Source organism: Anser cygnoides, chromosome 1 (genome assembly GCF_040182565.1).
Source record: "Anser cygnoides isolate HZ-2024a breed goose chromosome 1, Taihu_goose_T2T_genome, whole genome shotgun sequence".
In the NCBI taxonomy this organism is placed as follows: Eukaryota; Metazoa; Chordata; class Aves; order Anseriformes; family Anatidae; genus Anser; species Anser cygnoides.
Genome location: NC_089873.1, coordinates 144605001 through 144617782, shown reverse-complemented (window position 1 = coordinate 144617782; position 12782 = coordinate 144605001). Strand labels below are relative to the sequence as shown.

General features: G+C 38.3%; 1 long non-coding RNA gene across 2 annotated transcripts in view; it reads right to left on the bottom strand.

Annotated features, from left to right (window-relative positions):
• Positions 1-1253: 1253 nt before the first annotated feature.
• The window catches only part of LOC106041635 (uncharacterized), a 124135-nt gene continuing 112606 nt past the window's right edge, over positions 1254-12782 (bottom strand). For both annotated transcript variants that reach the window (XR_007157669.2, XR_007157668.2), the window contains one exon: positions 1254-2109. This is a non-coding gene — a long non-coding RNA (uncharacterized lncRNA). The remainder of the gene's footprint in view (positions 2110-12782) is intronic.

Genomic DNA, 12782 nt, shown 5'->3' with positions numbered 1-12782 from the left:
AGCTGCCAGATCTTCCAAAGTTGCAGAATATTTCTTTTCCAAAGAGGTAAAGAGTTCTTAAATCCTACTGTTCCATTTAAAAAAATATATATTTGCATGGATGATAAAATAGTATCAGAAAGCAATTTGTATTAGTGTTTGTACAAGCAATTGAAAAAAAACCAAAAAAAAAAAACCAAAAAACTAGCTGGTTTTGTTTCTGTGCTTCTTCTGCATCATTGTTTCTGACAGATGGTTTGCTATTATGGCTGCCTGTACTTCAACAAGACTTTATAACCTTGGAAGATTTTTGTTTGAATGTTTGTTTGCTTTTTTTTTTTTTGCTTAGGATTTTTGCAGTTCACCATTTATATTTTAAAAGTTCATGTGGATTACTCTCTCAGTGCTTTGAATCTCAGTTAAATTCTGATCTCTTATGGTACTGGCATAGTAAATCTGTGCTTGATCTGGACCCCGAAGTATTTTGATTGTAAATAGAAAGTCTTCTTTTATGAGGATGTTCACTTCACAGCTTGAGCAGTGTAATTTTTATACAGGTCTCAACAATCAATAAAAAAGCCACAGGAGGAATGATTTATCTTGTTGGTTACAGAGACTGTCACCGAGAGAAATTGTAAAAGATCAATTTACACAACCTGGTGTGAGAACGTTATTGATATAACATGGCTGATCAGTTTCTGGTAGTCTATGGGCAGATACTGAGGAGAGAGCCCTGCCCTCAGATAGGGCCACTCACCAAGATCTTAATTGACTCACTGGTCCATAAAACGGACATGAAACCAATGGAAGGCGAGATGCCGCATGCTCATGGTACACTGGCTGGACTCCAGGAAAATGGATTGGCTGAGCTCCGATTAGCTAGTTAAGCAGTGTCATGTATCCTCCTCTTTTTCTTTCTTCCTCCCCCCCCCCCCCCCTTTTTTTTTCTTCTTTTTTTCCTCCTACTGTGAGAACTGTTCACTTGGAGACTCACTGCCTTAATTACAAAGGGCCCTTTTAACTACAGGTCACAGGAGTTGGCTCACTTGACAGGAAATAAGGAAACAAGCTACCTTCCTGAAAAAAAAATAAAAAAAATCCAACTTCCACTCCTCAAATTAGTTAAATGAAGCTTATCAGCACTTGTTAGTTGATCCTTTGACAGTCTGTTAATTGCAGCTGGTACATTAAGTTATGTTATAACCAGCAGGACATATGATTAAAAAATAAATAAATCTACAGATATGCCACATGGCATGTGTTGGTGGAGAAAACAAAGTAAGAACATTGTTAATCTTTGCTGCAAATATTGCAGCACAAAAGACATTTATAGGACATTTTCCTCTTTCCTCGTTATTTTGTGGGATTAAATTGTATTCTAACTGAAGGTGGTTCTTTGGATCAGAAAACAGCTTCTCTATAAAATGAGATTTGAAATAGTCTTTTTTTTTTTTTAATAAAAAGCAACATAAGCTACTCTGTAAATATAAGCAGCCTGTACCTATGGATGTTATATGTATAGCTTTTAACATACTGTTCATGACATATACTCTCAGTTGTATTATTTTATTTAGAGACAGTAATTTCTCACTGTTATTACTGAAGGCAAAGAAAAGAACATTAGCAGCATTAAGAAACCCCACAGCAGTTGTTTCTCCTTTGTAGGAAGTGACTCTACTGTATAACTGCTAGCAAAATAAAGGATCCAAAGGCACATCAAGGGGAAAAAACTGTTTTCATGTGTTTAACCTGTTAATTATAGTAATCTACACTACAGTGTAAGTATAGTAACCTGGAATGGGAAACGGGTGTTTGAAAGAATGAGCTGACTAAGACAAAAATGATTAAATCCACACTTTGAATGGATGATTTTCATATGTAATTTGAGCTACACATTCTTATGTTGTTTCATTTTCACATTTCCATACTCATCGGCATGTATCAAAGTGAAAGACTAGCTGAAACGGATGTTTTCTTACCTTCATCTGCTGGAGTATTTTAAATACTTCTCAAAGTCTAAAAGACATGTTCATCTGGACCCATAGCATGTGTTTTAAGAGACATTTCATGCTCAGTACAAAGGCAGGGTTTGAAAGTTTGGACATCCCAAAAATATTGCTTCTTTTTTATCTACAGAAGAACACACATAAATGCAATGTTACTTTCATGCTCCTGAATATTCAAAGTTCCTATTAATTATCATTGTCTTTCCATGAGATAAAAATAGTCAACAGGCTTCTCAGTGTACTCATAAGTGTCCTGAACACTGACAAATGTATCACACAAATCCCCTCCAGTTCCTTCAGGTCTGAAGGCCAAATTCTTTGTTCTGAAATGTATATAATGCAAGCGCTGTCCCTCTTCCTATGTCACCCTTTGCTCAGAACAGAAAATAAATAAAGGCTATGAAAATATTACACCTGACCAGAGTGAAGAAATGGAGCTTGTGTGTCCCAGCAAAAAGGGTGGATGGTGAGAGAAGATGGAAGTGGCCAGATGGGAATGATGAGAGCTAGAAGAAGCCAGGACTGGGGCAGAAGGAAGGACGGGAGAGAACTTCCTCTCAATATGTTCTTCACGTGCTGAAATGTCTTGATTTGATGGTACACATGAGCGTGCTAGCAATCTCCCAAGAACATGAACTTCTGGAGTGAGACCACAGCCTGGTCCAGCTGTGAGGTTTGCTATTTTTTAACTCCTGAAAGGATAAGCTCCCATGTCTAGGGATAAATGCAAGAATGCAAGAATGTTCACAGCACCTGTTGCTCTTTTCCAGGCGTCCCCACTTACTCTTCTTTGATCAGATTCCAAGGCAACCTTTGGTCACAAATAGATGCTTGAGCCATGTTTTCAAGTGGGGGGTGGGTAGAAGAAGTGTCACTCTCTCTGCAGCTGCCAGGCCATTCACTGCCTCTGGCAGTCAGCAATCATTAACCAGCCACGCTCCTCCCATACCTTTTTCATAACTAGCTTGGGCTCTTCCCACCATCCAGACCAGTGCCATTTCCTGTGCTCCATACATGGATGCTACCTGTGCAGGATGAGCATGGGCTCACTGCCACCCAGCCATCTCCGGTATGGTGGCAGCCTCCCTTTCTACTTGGATTCCCTTCTTGTTTCCCTTCTCTGTTTTCAGGGCTGCTACCAGATGTACACCACACTCCGTGACTCAAAGTCAGACAATTCCAGTTACTATCCCCAAATTAATGACTACTCAAAATAGCAGACAAATATTCTGAGTGAGCTCCTCACCAAGATATTCACTGATTCATTGTAGAGGCAGCTGGTCACAACACCCTGTATTCAGGCCGCTAAAGCCTTTCTGTTATAGAAAATCCCTGTGACCTTTTCTTTTGAGAGTCTCTCACACTTCTGTTGTTTGTAGAAGGTGTTTTATATTCAGCAGAGGAAATCCCCTCGGGCCACAGAAGTGTCTTCTCTTTGTCCCATGAAATTCCATTTCGGATGCAAAATGACAAAAACTGCCATTAGCCTTCTCTTATTTTTATCTCTTGGGAAAACCCTGGTGGGCTCCAGGCTGCAGGCCAGGCTGAGCACTGCCACGACTGTGAGCATTGGTACTGCCATGACCAAGAGATACACCGGCACACTGGGTCACCAGAACCAACGAAAATGAAAAGGCAAGTGAAAAAGAGAACAAGTATGGCCTTGCTCCATTTAGACACTTGCATTAAGAAAAGTTCCCAATGAGCAACTTCCATCCCCAAACCACCCCCTTAAATCCTTAGCTCAGGAAATAAGAGTAAGGCAAGCTGAGATAATGTGTATAGTTCTTGGTAGCTTTTGCAATAGCAATGTGACCTGCACTACAGAAGGTTCAGGACTCACATGTAACTTATGATACTGGAAATACAGAAAAAGGAGTGCTAAAATAATTTACAACAGAGCCAACTTTAAATCAGCTTTTCTGAGGCTGCAATAGATGGTACTTGAGAGTTATGAAATGCCTCTGAACCTTAATTCATCCCCCTTTATGTGAATGCACTCTGGTGCAAATGTGTTACATATGATCATACTGAATTTTCCCATTTGCCTGTCTACATCAATATTCCAGGTGGATGTATCAGAGTAAGAGGATGTTAGCAGATAGACCTAAAATGCTGGTATTTTAGTCCTAAATGCTTGATTTTACAGTCCAATTAATGATTTTAATGTAACAGTTTATGAGCCTGGAGTGTCATAAGCTCTTGTATTCAGAAATAACGTATTATTCACTAAAGCCAGTCTTGGTTCATGTATGTAATTCTTTGATTGAAAAAAACTACACCATTTAAGAATTTTGAAGAATTACACAGAGCCCATGGCAGCTTCACAATCCATATCATTAATGTGGTTTGTGTTGCATACTCATTTTATTATTCATATAGAGATCCTTCTCAGAACTTTATGGAAGAATATTATTTGCTCTGGAACAAAAAACTGGAACATGCATCTTCACTGTTTAAGCAAAGGCCTATACTTCTAAGTGTGCTCAGGTATCAACTTTATCCAGAACTCCCAACTATCACATTTTGGAGAGTACCACACATGTATCAAGAAGGCCATATTCAGCTTTGACCAAAGCTTTTCATAACTAGAGATATATGAGGAATAAATTTCTAGTTTAGAAACATTTCAGGCTTTAGTTTTATACCAATTCAGAGATAAATCATATTTTGCTTTCAGAATTTCTCATGACTTCAGATTTCTGGGATTTTTTGAACCTTCACAGAGGCTTCTTAAATGAAACACACTCTCAGAAACTTGGCAGATGATGAGTAAAGTTGACGTGATTCCTGCTAGCTTCACTTCAGTTCACTCCAGAATAGCAGCAGTTCAAAGACTCATGCACATACCTTAAAATGTTTTTAACCTAATGTAGAAATCTCTCTCTCTATACAGTAGAAAGGTCCTTGTATCTACATTTGAGCAAATAGACTAACTTCTCCAGTACTTTATTATAGTAGCTTTGAAGGGAGATTCCTGGTAATATAAAAACGTGAACTGAGTTTCTAACGACTAAATGCATTTGTAAAAGATTTCCGGCTAAGATGGTCTTCTGCAGCAAGGGGAGGCACTAAGCACTGCGCCAAGCCTCACAGGAACGTGCCTCCTCCTACTTGCTATTTGCTTCCAGCAGGGAGAGGGCTAAGAACACACTGCAAAGCCCCAGCCACATCGACACTCAGCAGCACGTGTCAGCGTGGCATTCAACAGATAAACTGAGGCTCTGGTGACTACCCCACCTCTTACTGACAATTAAAAAGACATACAGCCAGAGACACTGGCACCAGGGCAGAGGCTCAGACGCCATGCTGCTCAGAGGATGGCTCAGCCTCTCTGTGGATATAAACAGGGCAGAAATCACTTTTACTAATTGCAGTGGATACCATGAGATCTGTATCACCACTCTTTTGGAAACGAAATGCAGGTAATGAAACCAGCTGAAATGAAGACATTACCAACTTGTGACACGAATAACACACACATGAATAGAAATGTCTCACATGGAATTCAGGACAACTGTCAGTAACTATCATTCAAATCATTTTCTCTCTTTTGTTCCCCAATTAATTCCTTTTCCTATGGCAAAAGCAGTTGCCAAAGTGAATTTGAATTCTGACATGGCATGTACACATATCTGTGTTTTACTTCTGCTGTATGGTCCTGCTGGTGAGTCTGGATGAGATTTACTTGATTTTTGATTATTTGTCGTGTTTACTTTAAGATGAAATACATTATGCCCCAGAATTATCTTTTTCCTTCCAGAAAGTAGCCCAAGTTAATGAGTTGTAGAAGAGGGCACCTGTGTTAACTCTAAGCGAGCGAATTAGAGAGCTCTTTAAGGGCTTATGTTTCACCAGAAATACAAACACTCAAAGTTAGTGATGGTGTATGGTCTTGGTGTTGATGATGCAACTCCTGACAGTAATTTTCTACTGCTAATGCAGATAAGTTATGACATTCTTGTCCCCAGGTTTCCTTCTTTCCAGTTTATACATACTTTTTGAAACTAACATATGTCTTATCTTTTACTATATAGGTTAGTTGTTATCTGTTTTTTTTTTTTTTTCCAGAAAGCTCGTTAGATTTTGACAATAACATTTATGCCTTTCTGATCAAAATGTTCTAACATTGAAAATATATGCTTTTTGTTTAGGTTGTTGGGTTTTGGGCTGTTTTTAATCTTAAGTTCATTTCTCTTTAGAAATTGTCTTCTCCCAACACACTTGGCTGTACATAGCCAGGGCTTACAAGGTGTGCTAAAATTGAAATATCAAAGAGAACTGTTGAAATGAGATGCTTGTGAAATGTGTGCAATTATCTGCTATTAACTCATCTGGAATCCTGAGATGAGCAAACTGTGATTTTCAATGTGTCATTACATTGTTGCTTCAATGGGTTGTTCAACAGCTCAATTTAAAAAATACTCAAGAAATAATCATTACAAGAGGTAATCCTTCCCATTTGATTCAAATAAATCTGTTCCAACATTAGGCTGACATGATCATGGATCTCATGAGGTTTCAGTGCTTTGTTTGCATTTGCTTTACAGTATTTACTGCTGATTTTGTTGTCAGGTGCTTTATTTCTGATAAGATATCTCGGATTCTGTTTTCAAATTATGTGGAGAAGCATGAGGGATAATGGCTACCATTTCTGTTTTCTTGCTTTAAGCTACACAGTGGTGTTCTTTACACAGAGACCAAGCAAAGTGGTTATTTTCTTATTATGGTGCTACAACATTTTTATGCTCTGGATAATTCTGCCTTTTCTGGTGTCTATTCAGCTGGAGTTACTCCAGGAGATCTACCAGTAGGTAGACCTATTTTGTGTTTTTCATTTGCAATTGTTAGATTTTCTGTGGAAAATGGTCAACAGTATTCTGGAGTTATCCTTCTTCTGTGGCTTTCTTCTTTTGCTACTCAATAGACAGAAACTCTTTATCAAGCATGTTAAATATGTAAATGTACTCAATGATTTCTCTTCTTAACCACATAGCTCTTTTCCCACTATTTTTCACTGTTCTAAAAAACAATTCTGTGAAATGATTTCCAAAAATTGCCATGGTCAGACACTGCCTATCTGAACTTGATTGCCTTTTGCCCCTGCACTTATTTAGCAAGAACTGTTTGTTGAAAAAATAATTGCAAGATTCCTTTTTTTTTTTTTTCCCCAACTGAGAGCTGTTCCACTCTCTTGTGACCCTGAAGTTTTTGCTATTGAGCAATCAATTTGCAGAAGTTTGTACTGATACTTTAGGTTCTAAACATAAACTATATCAGTATTTTTGATTATGTGGTGATTTGACTTCTAGTTAATGACTCCAAGTTACTGTAATGATTGTGCTTTGCATATGTTGGCTCCTTCCTTTATAATCAATGTAAACATCCAATTGTTTTGGTCAGATGACTATATTTCAGGGAGTCAAGAAAGACATGAAGTGAAGAAAGTGAAGAAAGACAGGAGAAGTCTTCTAGCAGGTGAATATGTGCTGGTGCACACATGTGGGAAGATACTGCTAGCAATCTTTAGGGATGAGGGATCAGCCAGCAGTTGTATATGTACTGGAGGTTATGATAAGGTGGGTGAAAGATAAAGATGAATAAGAATAGAGGAAGAAAAAAAAAAGCAAACAAAAATGCAAAATAAAAAAAAAAGGAAGAGAGTGGTGAAGTAAAGAGAAAAATGAGGAAAGGAAAAGAGAAGTGGAGATACTACAAGAAGTGCCTGTAGCATCAGGCCACAGTCAAAGAAAAGACAAAATAAGGTTGTCACCTACATTTCTAGGAGACCAAGTGCAACTGGGTGAAAACTTCAGAGCAAAGTGTACTATTAGATAGAATTAAATAGTACACTTCAACAAGGAAAGCATGCCTATATGTCATAGTTTGTGTTGAGTTGTGAGACTGTGTCTGAGGTAAATGATGAAAAACAGCCTACATCAGTTTGGTGCAACCCAAATATTAGACATTGGGCCAAGAGTGTCAGCAGGAATAAATGACAAAATAAAAATAAAAATCCCATGCTAAAAGACACATCCTTCCAAGACTTTCCTGCATAAGGAAAATACTATAAACTATTCTGTTACCATTTTACACACTGACTGCTCTTCACTCATTTCCTGTGTGAACACTTAATGCACAGTAAATACAAAGCAGCCCAGTTCACTCATACTGTTCCAAGTGGACCAAGTGACCACGAAGATGTGTGTTAAGTGTGTTTATTTGGGAAGCTGGAACAGAGGGGCTGTAAAATCACAGCCTAGCTTCCTGCATAGTATCTTTCCTGCCCAAGAAAGCAATCCCCTCACAACATAAATTACCAAGGGCTGGCCTCCCTGTGTGGGTGCTAATGGGGTGTAGGTGCAACTGTTTGAAGAACAGACTTAACATAATGAAAAAATGCAGGTGTTTGAATTACTAAAGTACTCACAGAGGAACTGCACCTGCCAAGAATAGGCATAGGTACATGAACACATAATTTGTGGCTGCACGAATGGATACCCAGTAGAGACCCTTTTAATAATTTACCACTGAGTCTGTGCAATAGAGTGTCTTACACTGGGAATAGCATCCAAGCATGAAACGGCAAAAAGAAACAATTTGCTGCTCTGGTAAGGCTAGTTTACTATGAAGAAAACTTTGCTTCTTCATTTCATTGCTGTGCAGTCTTCACAGATTGTGTGTAAGGTATTGTAAAGTGAGCAGCCCTGTTTTCAAAAACTCATCTAATGACATCTGTAATTTTAAAAGTGTAAATGCCACATTCACCATGAAATTCAGGAGCAGGGACTCAACTTACCAGAGGTATCTACCATCCTAGCGTTTCTCTTAGCTCATCAGTGTATCCCAGGGCATCATTTGTTGGCTTACTGACAACAAATAAAGAGGCTGGATCTCTGAAGAGACTATAAGAAAATGCACAGATTTTATCTTCTAGGGTATTGGTTCTAGATCAGTCCAGACTAGTGGTGAAGGAAAGTTGCTTTTGTTGAATGATGGGCATTCAGCCGTTTATGTGAAGTGAATCTGTTAGTCTCAGATGAATCTACAGAAATGGATGTGCATCACAATGACTACAGGTGATACTTCTCAGCAGTAAACCCTGAAGATATGTGGAACAGCAGCAACCATACCAAATGTAAGCAGGGATCCCTGCAGGTCAGAGGACTGGGGGAAGCACAAGCTGCTTTTTTGCCTTTCAAGTATTTGCTCTATGCACAAATGCTTACTGAAATATTCAAGATTTTTTTTTTAAAAATCATAAGCAATAAATATGTTTCTTTTCTGTCACCCTTGTTCATTTTTCTCTCATGAAATAGCAGTATGGCAATGTTAGATGCATTTTGGTAGTCCCAGGTGAATCAGGGCCCTCAGTGATAAGCACTGATTACTGTATTGGGGAAAATGAGACCAAGTTATATTTGTGTACATAAAGATCTCATAACAGTGACTGAAGAATAGTTTAAGAACTGTATTAAAAAAACAACAACACCAAAAAAAATAAAATGATAGGGAATGTTTTATTTTGTTCTTGGCTTTGAAAGCAGTGCAACAAAAAGGCCCCAATTGGAAACAAAAACTGCATAATGATGTTTTTATCTCTAAATAAATCTTACGTTAATAAGGACCACTAACACTGTCGTTAGAGAGGCCAAAACATTCTAACCTCTGCAGTTCAAAAGGAAAAAAAAAGGAAAGAAAAAAAATTTAAAACAACAAGAGTATTTAAAGTTCTTTTTGGAATGAAAGGAGAAGAAGGAGCAGGAGGAGGAGGGGGAGAAACAAAAGAGAAACTCTGTCTTTCAGTTCCAATAGTTCTTGATGTTTAAAATCTCTGAAGTTTTCTTATGTGTTATGAAAAGCTACAAATTTATCTTTTGCCATTTTCCCAAGGGAAGCTGACCCAAATCCACCAGCAGCAGTTGAAAAGGTTTTTCCAAGCTTTATCAAATGGCCCCAACAGAGACCAGCTTAAAATTAAAAGCTTCCCCTACCAGAGGGAATATATGTGACTTTAATAACTGAAATGTGTTTTTACTTTCTATTACAGGGGTCAAAAGGTTTCTAAACAAACCAAATTTATCAATTATTTAGAGCTGATTTCTTCTGAAGTGGTATTTCTAAGATATTATTTGGTGGATAAATTCAATGTTCTAAGGCCAGCAGCAGCATTTTATTCATAACAAATTTCTCCTAAACTGAATTTGCTGGGGCAACTTAATTTTCACTATCGTGTTTGCACTGTAGAAATATCAACTGAAGTGTTATAGGGCCTAACTAGTGGGCTTTTCAAAGAGAAATTCCATATAAGCATGCTTATTCAGCACCACCCTGCTTGCCATTTATTGCTTAAGAAATGAACTGGTACACTGTGTCTGCAGTAGAATTCCTTTAGCTGTTGAAATATCCTTAAAAACCACAAGGCACCTTTAAAGTCAGGAAACAATATCTTAAACTACATTGTCACCTTCACAGCAAAAGAAAATAAGATAACTGTCAGAAGTTTGTTAAAGACATTTTAAAATGAACGACATGCATGCATAGATGCACGCATTTTCTTAGCTTTCTTTGAGAAACACTTTATTTAGGTTGTTGCGGAAGGGAATTAACAGTAAATTTAGAAAGAGGCCATTCTTAATACCTAATAGGGTTCACTGACCACGTAAATACTCTGTTTGTTATACATTAGCTAAACATACATTGGGTTTCTGCCTAAAGTCTGCCATTTGGTGCAAGCAGAAGACTTTACGGAACAGTTCATAAATTCACGTGGAGCCCTGTTAAATGAAACCAACCATCCAAGAGCTGACATTTTGCCATCTTTAAAATAGCTGCCTCTCTCGCAATAAAACTTCAGGTTTATTTATGCAAGCAAATATGAAGTAGTAATGCAATCAAGGTGTTACGGTGACTTTTTTTTTTTTTTTTTAGAGAAAGAATCTGACTATTAATAAACAAAAATGCATTGAATAGGTTCTTATTTACACTTGGAAAAATTCTTTCTGAAAAATCACATTAAGGAAGAGTGAAAGCATAATTTTGTGACCCCTGAAAACTGTCACTTTTTTCTTAGTGATACATGCTTTCAGAAACAAGAGTTATTACTGTAATAAGAGAAATAAGAGTTATTGCTATAACTGAAGAACAAACAAGTGAAAGCTCTTCTTCTGTCTTCTGCCTCCCTTTACCCTTGGAAGAAAAGAATTCTTCTCAAGCAGAAGAGATCAGCAGAAAAGACCAAAGTGAGCCAAATTTGATCAAGACTGGGCTCGTAAGGTGATAAGGAGTATTTTAATCCCAGGGGACTGACCCTGCTTCTATTTCATCTTTGGCTAAGATTACTACTGAAATTTTGAAATGGTTGGAGGAGGTTGTAAGATGAGGACTTTCTGTTATTTCAGAAGACTCTGCCCTGAAAAGGACAGATTTAAGCTTGAATTGAATGATACATTGAGACTGAGCATTTTTGAGTACAAGGTGACAGTAAACTGATGAAATGGGCAACATGAGCTTTGGGCCACTGCTCAAAGAAGCTCAAAGAAGATCATTCTGCCCCCAAATTAACAGCCAACCCATGTCTGTGAGACCTTCCTCCTCCCAAAATTAGGAGGCAATTGAATTAGCAGTTCAATTTTGGCCCACTGCTGGCAGTGACTGAAAGCTGCACTACACTGGTTGTATTATTATTATGCTGCTCTCTTTCATGCCTGCCAGATTTGTTTCCAAGCCTTGTTCTGCACTGGCCTACCTCTTACTGTGTTCTATGTCATCAGAGAAACAGAAGAAGGGAAGAAGAGGGTCTGCTTTAAAGATATGAAAAACAGCTATGAAAACATAAATGCAATAATGAGGGAAGCCTGGCAGATTAGAATAAAACCTAGGTTTGCTGAAAGAAGTGCTTGTTCAAGGCTCAGGATGGTGGTGCTATTTCAGATCACTCCTTGGATGTTTCAGACTCCCTTCTGGAGCATCTGGTGAGAGCAGTCATTTGCATTTGTTCCTTCAGAGTCACAACTGCCTTAGGTGACCTTGACGTCAGGATGAAAAACACATGACATTGTGTACTGGTAGGGGCTCTAAGAAGTATTTGGAGGCTTTTTGAGAGGGGAAGATTTGTAGTCATACCCTTACCTTGTTTCTAATGTCCTAGGTACTACTTCAGTCTTACAACCTGTGGTAAGGCCAGGTGAGATCTGAAAAGCTTGAGTGATGGCTTTGGCTCAGGAATGATTTGCAACACACAAGCAGGGAAACGAACTTGCTCAGCGTTTTCCTACTTTGCTCCCACCCTGTGCAGCTGACAGGCTGGGCGTTCTGCTCAGCATGTGGAGCTGCTTTACATGTGTGCGGGGGACATCGACTCAGCTCATATACATTTATGTGGTCTTGACACAGTGGTTTACTTTATGCTTGTGCTATTCCTTATAGTTTCCATCACTGTTAAAAGTAAAGAATTTCTTAGAAGAAAAAAAAAAAAAAGGGAAAAGGAAATAACCTAACTTCCCGCAAACTGAATAAGCAAAGGATTCCCTGACTATCGAGTCAAAGCAGGGAAAAGGCAGCACAGGGAAGTTGATCTTGAATTAATTAATTCAAAAACTAAGAGAAGATATGCACAGCTTGCTACTTCTACACCGTAAAACCAGTTGTACTCTTAGAAAAATATTCTGCTTCAGTTGAGGAACTGAACTCTTCCTACAGAAGATATATTGCCACCAGGGCTTATAGTAGCATTTTTGCCTGCTTAGCCCTGATCATTTACCTATCACATCTGTCAGATGCTTCAGAGGGGAAAAC